The sequence below is a fragment of the Somniosus microcephalus genome, chromosome 18 (assembly GCF_052327205.1).
Source record: "Somniosus microcephalus isolate GS21.2 chromosome 18, FLI_Smic_1.0, whole genome shotgun sequence".
In the NCBI taxonomy this organism is placed as follows: Eukaryota; Metazoa; Chordata; class Chondrichthyes; order Squaliformes; family Somniosidae; genus Somniosus; species Somniosus microcephalus.
The window spans coordinates 20,681,709-20,687,708 of NC_141004.1; the positions used below are offsets into that span (position 1 = coordinate 20,681,709).

Here is a 6,000-nt window from a genome sequence, read left to right on the forward strand (position 1 = left end):
ATAGGTCAGGGGGCGCAAGGGCAGTTTGTGGTGGGGGGGTGCAAGTGGGACGATGATGTCATTACCGGTGGCGGAACACCGTGGGGCGCTACCGACTAGCACCGCCGCTAACTTCAGCGGGAGGTGTTAGCGGTGCCACGCGCCCGGTCGCTAGGGGATTTGCACCCCGTTAGCTAACAAGAAACGCAAATCAACCCAATTTCCCCCCCTTAAATATTTTTTGGGATATGGAAAAAAAACGTGCCTACCACTGTTCCCTTTAATTTCTTTTTTTGTGCGCACGGTCCCTTTAAATTGCCGCGCGGACAGACGCTGCGCCTCCCCGCGGGGGCCCGGGACAGACGCTGCGCCTCCCCGCGGGGGCCCGGGACAGACGCTGCGCCTCCCCGCGGGAGCCCAGCTCCGAGGAAAACATCGGTGCGGACGAGCGCTTGTGCGCCTCAGAAAAAAAATAACCGCAATTTGAAGAGCCTTCCCCCGAAACCGGCGCAACGGACCTGGTGGTGGAAATTCTGTGGCCAGCTCTGTAAAATGCCCCGACCCTTTTCGCGCTGGTTCGGCCGATTCCGCCCGGATTGCACTGAAAAAACGCAAAACTTGATCCCCCCCTCCGCATAATTGAACATGACCTTGTAATGTGGAGGTGGACTGTCTGGACCAGGTAAGGACCAGGTCAGGTCCTGTCAGTGAAATGCTCGGTGCCGAGGCAGCCCAGTGACACCGAGCCCTGACTGAGCTTCAGTAACCGGCAACACCCTCAATAAGCCTGTCAGGCATAAAAAGTGACCGATAAATCCCTTTTTGGGACTTGACGCCAGCTCCTGAACCAAAAAAAAAAGGAAATACAAGCGGGAGAAAGTGAAGTTTGAAAGAGCCCCCGCTACCGAATGACAAACCAGGCCTCCAACGGGTGAAAGCAGCAATTTCTTCAGGTTGTTCTCCAGCTACTTACAGTTTGGCTCATTCCCACTGCGGCTCTTGGCAGGATACGAGGAGATTACACTCAGCACAGATATCTACAGTGCCACTTCGCAGTCTGACGCCTCCCAGTCCCATTTTACTTTCAGTTCATCTCATGGAGGCGTTGAGGTGGGAGTGGGGTAGGGGGGAATGAGCTCTCGGCAGCTCACACCCAGATATCAAACCGCTGTCAAAACAAAACAACTTCTCAAAGTGACGACAAAAGCCGGTTTGGTTGGGATTCAGATGCATAGCAACAGGGGAGTTGCCCACCAGCTGGAACTCTACAGGCTGGAACAAAACCGTCACTGGCTTACTCACTGCATTAAAAGGGAAGGGTTAGTCTAATGTCCTGATTGTGAAATCTCAGATGCAACGTGCACTATGGAAATAATGCCATGCTGTTGAGCCTTCCTGCGAGTAGGTTAGAAGCAAAATTGAACACGTTATTAACTATTAGTTATACGCTTACAGGGGTCTGCAAGGGGGCTGGGACACTGCAAACTCCTGAACTGTTTCGCTTCCATGTCACAGAGAGCCGCAGGGCACAGGTACAACGAGGCCCATGCAAGTGCCCGGGAGTGTCATCAGAACAAGAAAATGGCTCCAAGCACCTTCTGTACATGTCTGTGCTCGACACACCTTGCCAGGTACAAATACTCCTGCCTCACACTTGATTGGTTGAACTTCATATTCCTAAAATAGTAACAAGGAACATACCAGTAAAGAATTAGCGAGGAGGGGGATATGAAAACTACCAATCGTGAATCAACAGTCAGCAAATAGCTACTGAGAAAACAACAAGCACGAAGGATGAGGGGTAGAATAGAATCTTACATCACATCAGTGTTGAATCCGTGAATGTTAATGTATGGTATTCTTCAATAAATCGACAGAGACTGCAGAGGAACAATCAACAGGTGTTTACTGGATGCAGGTTACTCAAAAACTAAAGTACAGATCCCTACTCAGGGTTTATATACCGGTGTGGTCACTACCGGTACTACAGTATACAGGAGCTGTCAAAAGTAGTTCTCCCCTTAAAGGTACATACACTACAATCAGCCCATCATGCCTGTGCCGGCTGTTTGAAAGAGCTCTCCAATTTAGTCCACACAGCCAATGAAATGACTCAAAACAGATTTTGAAAACCCTCTTTCAGATGTTAAACCAAAGCCCTGTCTGCTCTCTCAGGTGCACGTAAAAGAACCCCTGGCACTATTTCGAAGAAGAGCAGGGGAGTTCTCCCAATATTTATCCCTCAACCAACATCACTAAAAAAAAAAAATTATTTGGTCGTTATCACATTGCTGTTTGTGGGAGCTTGCTATGCGCAAATTGGCTGCCGCATTTCCTACATTACCACAGTGACTACACTTCAAAAGTACTTCATTGTAAAGCACTTTGGGATGTCCTGAGGTCATGAAGCGAACCGAATTTTTCCCCCTAAATCTTCAGGGGCCAGGCCAAGTCCCAGGCTTAGACCCCCCAGGTAGGCCCCACATCCACAGGTCGGCAGGCTGATACCCCTGATTTCACTTAGTTTCTCAAGGCCAGGGATGAGGAAACTCCTGGTCTGAGGATCCCAACCCTGGCCACACCCACTCTTGATGCCATTGCCCCCATTTGGGGAAAGTGGTGTCCTCATGTAATTCCTAACCCTTCCGCCGCACTCCTGTTGGACTTATAACAGAGGAAGGCCTGCTGAATTTTAGCCCCATCCTTTCTAATGTCTATATTAAATTGGCGGCCACGTTTCCTACATTACAACAGTGAGTACACTTTAAAAATACTTCATTGGTTGTAAAGTGCTTTGGGACGTCCTGAGGCCGTGAAAGATGCTATATAAGTGTAAGGGGGCAAAATTCCCCTAGTGGGCCATTTGGGGCGCTAACTGGAAAAAGTTTGAAATGTTAGCGCCCGGTGCTAATGACTCCGAGACTCACCTAAATTCACGGACACTGCCCCAGGAAGGGAGAGGGGCGCTAAATCAAGCGCTAATGTCCTCAGTGGGGCGCTACAGGGTCACTAACACCAGAGAGCTGCCGAATTTCAGGTGAGTTCCAAACAGATTTGATTGCTCACGCTGCTTCTTTCCAGCTCTTAAAGGGGAGATTCGATCATTCACCAGATGCTCATTTGCAGCTTTGCTTATTTTGAGGAGAACAGACACAGACTGCACACCCTTTTCATTGCTCTGAGAAAAACTGCCTAATAACCAACAAATCACACCCTGATGCAAATGAAGATTTCTTATTCAGCAGCAAACTCTGAAATCTCAAAAAAGCTTCCAATAATCAAAAGGGCTCTTTGCTTTTGAGCAGTAAAAAAGTTTGGTGTCCCGGGCGACACAAACAACAACCGGAAGGGGACGCCTTTAAAAAGTGCTCCTCCACGGGCCCCCCAACTGGAAAATGCTTGCTGAGCCTGTCGCTAAAAAACAGAGGCGCACAGGGAGGCGAAAAGGGGGAATTTTGCATTGGGAGCACTAACGGGGCGATGTGCCTGGAGAAAACCGGTAGTATCGCCGCTAACCTCCCGCCAAAGCCATTTGTGCCCCGTTAGAGCCTCCCATCGGAGGCACAAACGAGGGGGATTTCGCCCCCTAAGTCTTTCTGTAGACAAACAAAATACAGCAGATGCTGGAAATCTGGCTTATCAGGGGAAAGCAGCAGCAGCCAACTTCCTGGCACCATGGGTGGTTCTGCTGCACAGGACGGGAGGAAAAAGAGGGGTAGAGCTATAGTAATAGGGGATTCTATTGTAAGGGGACTAGATAGGCCTTTCTGCGGCCGCAAACGAGACTCCAGGATGGTATGTTGCCTCCCTGGTGCAAGGGTCAAGGATGTCTCAGAGCGGCTGCAAAACATTTTGGAAGGGGAGGGTGAACAGCCAGTTGTCATGGTGCATATAGGTACCAACGATATAGGTAAAAAACAGGATGAGGTCCTAAAAGCTGAATATAGGGAGTTAGGAGGTAAATTAAAAAATAGGACCTCAAAGGTAGTAATCTCAGGATTGCTACCAGTGCCACGTGCTAGTCAGAGTAGAAATAGAAGGATATTTCAGGTGAATACGTGGCTAGAGGAATGGTGCAAGGAGGAGGGATTCAAATTCCTGGGACATTGGAACCGGTTCTGGGGGAGGTTGGACAAGTACAAAGCGGACGGTTTGCACCTGGGCAGGGCCGGAAATGATGTCCTAGGGGGAGTGTTTGCTAGTGCTCTGGGGGAGGGTTTAAACTAAAATGGCAGGGGGTTGGGAACTTGAGCAGGGAGACAGAGGAAAGGGAAACAAGGATAAAAGCAAAAGACAGGAAGGAGAAAAACAAAAGTGGCAGTCAGAGAAATCAAGGGTTTAAATCAAACATGGCCACAGTAAATAATAATTCTAAAAGGTCTAAGAGCGTTAAAAAAACAAGCCTGAAGGCTTTGTGTCTTAATGCGAGGAGCATTCGTAATAAGGTGGATGAATTAGCTGCGCAAATAGAGGTAAACGAATATGATATGATTGGGATTATGGAAACATGGCTCCAGGGTGGCCAAGGCTGGGAACTCAACATCCAGGGGTATTCAATATTCAGGAAAGATAGGCAAAAAGGAAAAGGAGGTGGGGTAGCATTGCTGGTTAAAGAGGGGATTAACACAATTGTAAGGAAGGATATTAGCTCTGATGATGTGGAATCTGTATGGGTAGAACTGAGAAATACCAAGGGGCAGAAAATGTTAGTGGGAGTGGTATATAGACCTCCAAACAGTAATGCGGAGGTTGGGGATGGCATTAAAAGGGAATTTAGAGAAGCGTGCAATAAGGGCACAGCAGTTATCATGGGTGACTTTAATCTACATATAGATTGGGCTAATCAAATTAGTAACAATACTGTGGAGGAGGAATTCCTGGAGTATATACGGGATGGTTTCCTGGACCAATATATCGAGGAACCAACTAGAGATCAGGCCATCTTGGACTGGGTATTATGTAATGAGAAAGGATTAATTAGCAATCTTGTTGTGCGAGGTCCCTTGGGTCGGAGCGATCATAATATGATAGAATTCTTCATTAAGATGGAGAGTGAAGTAGTTGACTCCGAGACTAGGGTCCTGAATTTAAATAAAGGAAACTACGATGGTATGAGGCGCAAGTTGGGTAGGATTGATTGGGGAATGTCACTCAAAGGATTGACGGTGGATAGGCAATGGCAAACATTCAAAGATCGCATGGATGAACTACAGAATTTGTTCATCCCAGTTTGGCATAAAAATAAAACAAAAAAGGTGACTCAACTGTGGCTAACAAGGGAAATTAGGAATAGCATAAGATCCAAGGAGAGGACATATAAATTGGCCAGAAAAAGCAGTAAACCTGAGGATTGGGAGCAGTTTAGGATTCAACAAAGGAGGACAAAGGGATTAATTAAGAGGGGGAAAATAGAGTATGAGAGTAAGCTTGCAGGGATCATAAAAACTGACTGTAAAATCTTTTATAGATATGTGAAGAGAAAAAGATTGGTGAAGTCAAGCGTAGGTCCCTTGCAGTCAGAATCAGGGGAATTTATAATGGGGAACAAAGAAATGGCAGACCAATTAAATACATACTTTGGTTCTGTCTTCACAAAGGAGGACACAAATAACCTCCCAGAGATGTCGGAGAACATAGGGTCTAATGAAAGGGAGGAACTGAAAGAAATCAGTATTTGTAGGGAAATGGTGTTAGGGAAATTGACAGGATTGAAGGCCGATAAATCCCCAGGGCCTGATAATCTACATCCTAGGGTACTTAAGGAAGTGGCCCTAGAAATAGTAGATGCATTGCTGGTTTTCTTCCAAAATTCGTTGGACGCTGGAACAGTACCCATGGATTGGAGGGTAGCTAATGTTACCCCACTATTCAAAAATGGTGGTAGAGAGAAAACGGGGAATTACAGACCGGTAAGCCTGACATCGGTAGTGGGGAAAATGCTAGAGTCCATTATAATAAAAGATGTAATAGCAGAGTACTTGGAAAACAGTGACCGGATCAGACAAAGTCAACATGGATTTA

The 6,000-nt window shown here is 47.0% G+C and overlaps 1 protein-coding gene across 4 annotated transcripts in view; it reads right to left on the reverse strand.

The window, feature by feature from the left end:
• LOC147105090 (ras-related protein Rab-7b-like) overlaps nucleotides 1–1,544 on the reverse strand; it is a 38,527-nt gene extending 36,983 nt beyond the window's left edge. For 2 of the 4 annotated variants that reach the window (XR_015081679.1, XR_015081678.1), the window contains exon 1: nucleotides 953–1,544. The gene's annotated coding sequence lies outside the window, so the exon portion shown is untranslated. The remainder of the gene's footprint in view (nucleotides 1–952) is intronic. The other 2 variants (XR_015081677.1, XM_086011167.1) reach the window with 2 other exon arrangements.
• Nucleotides 1,545–6,000: the final 4,456 nt, after the last annotated feature.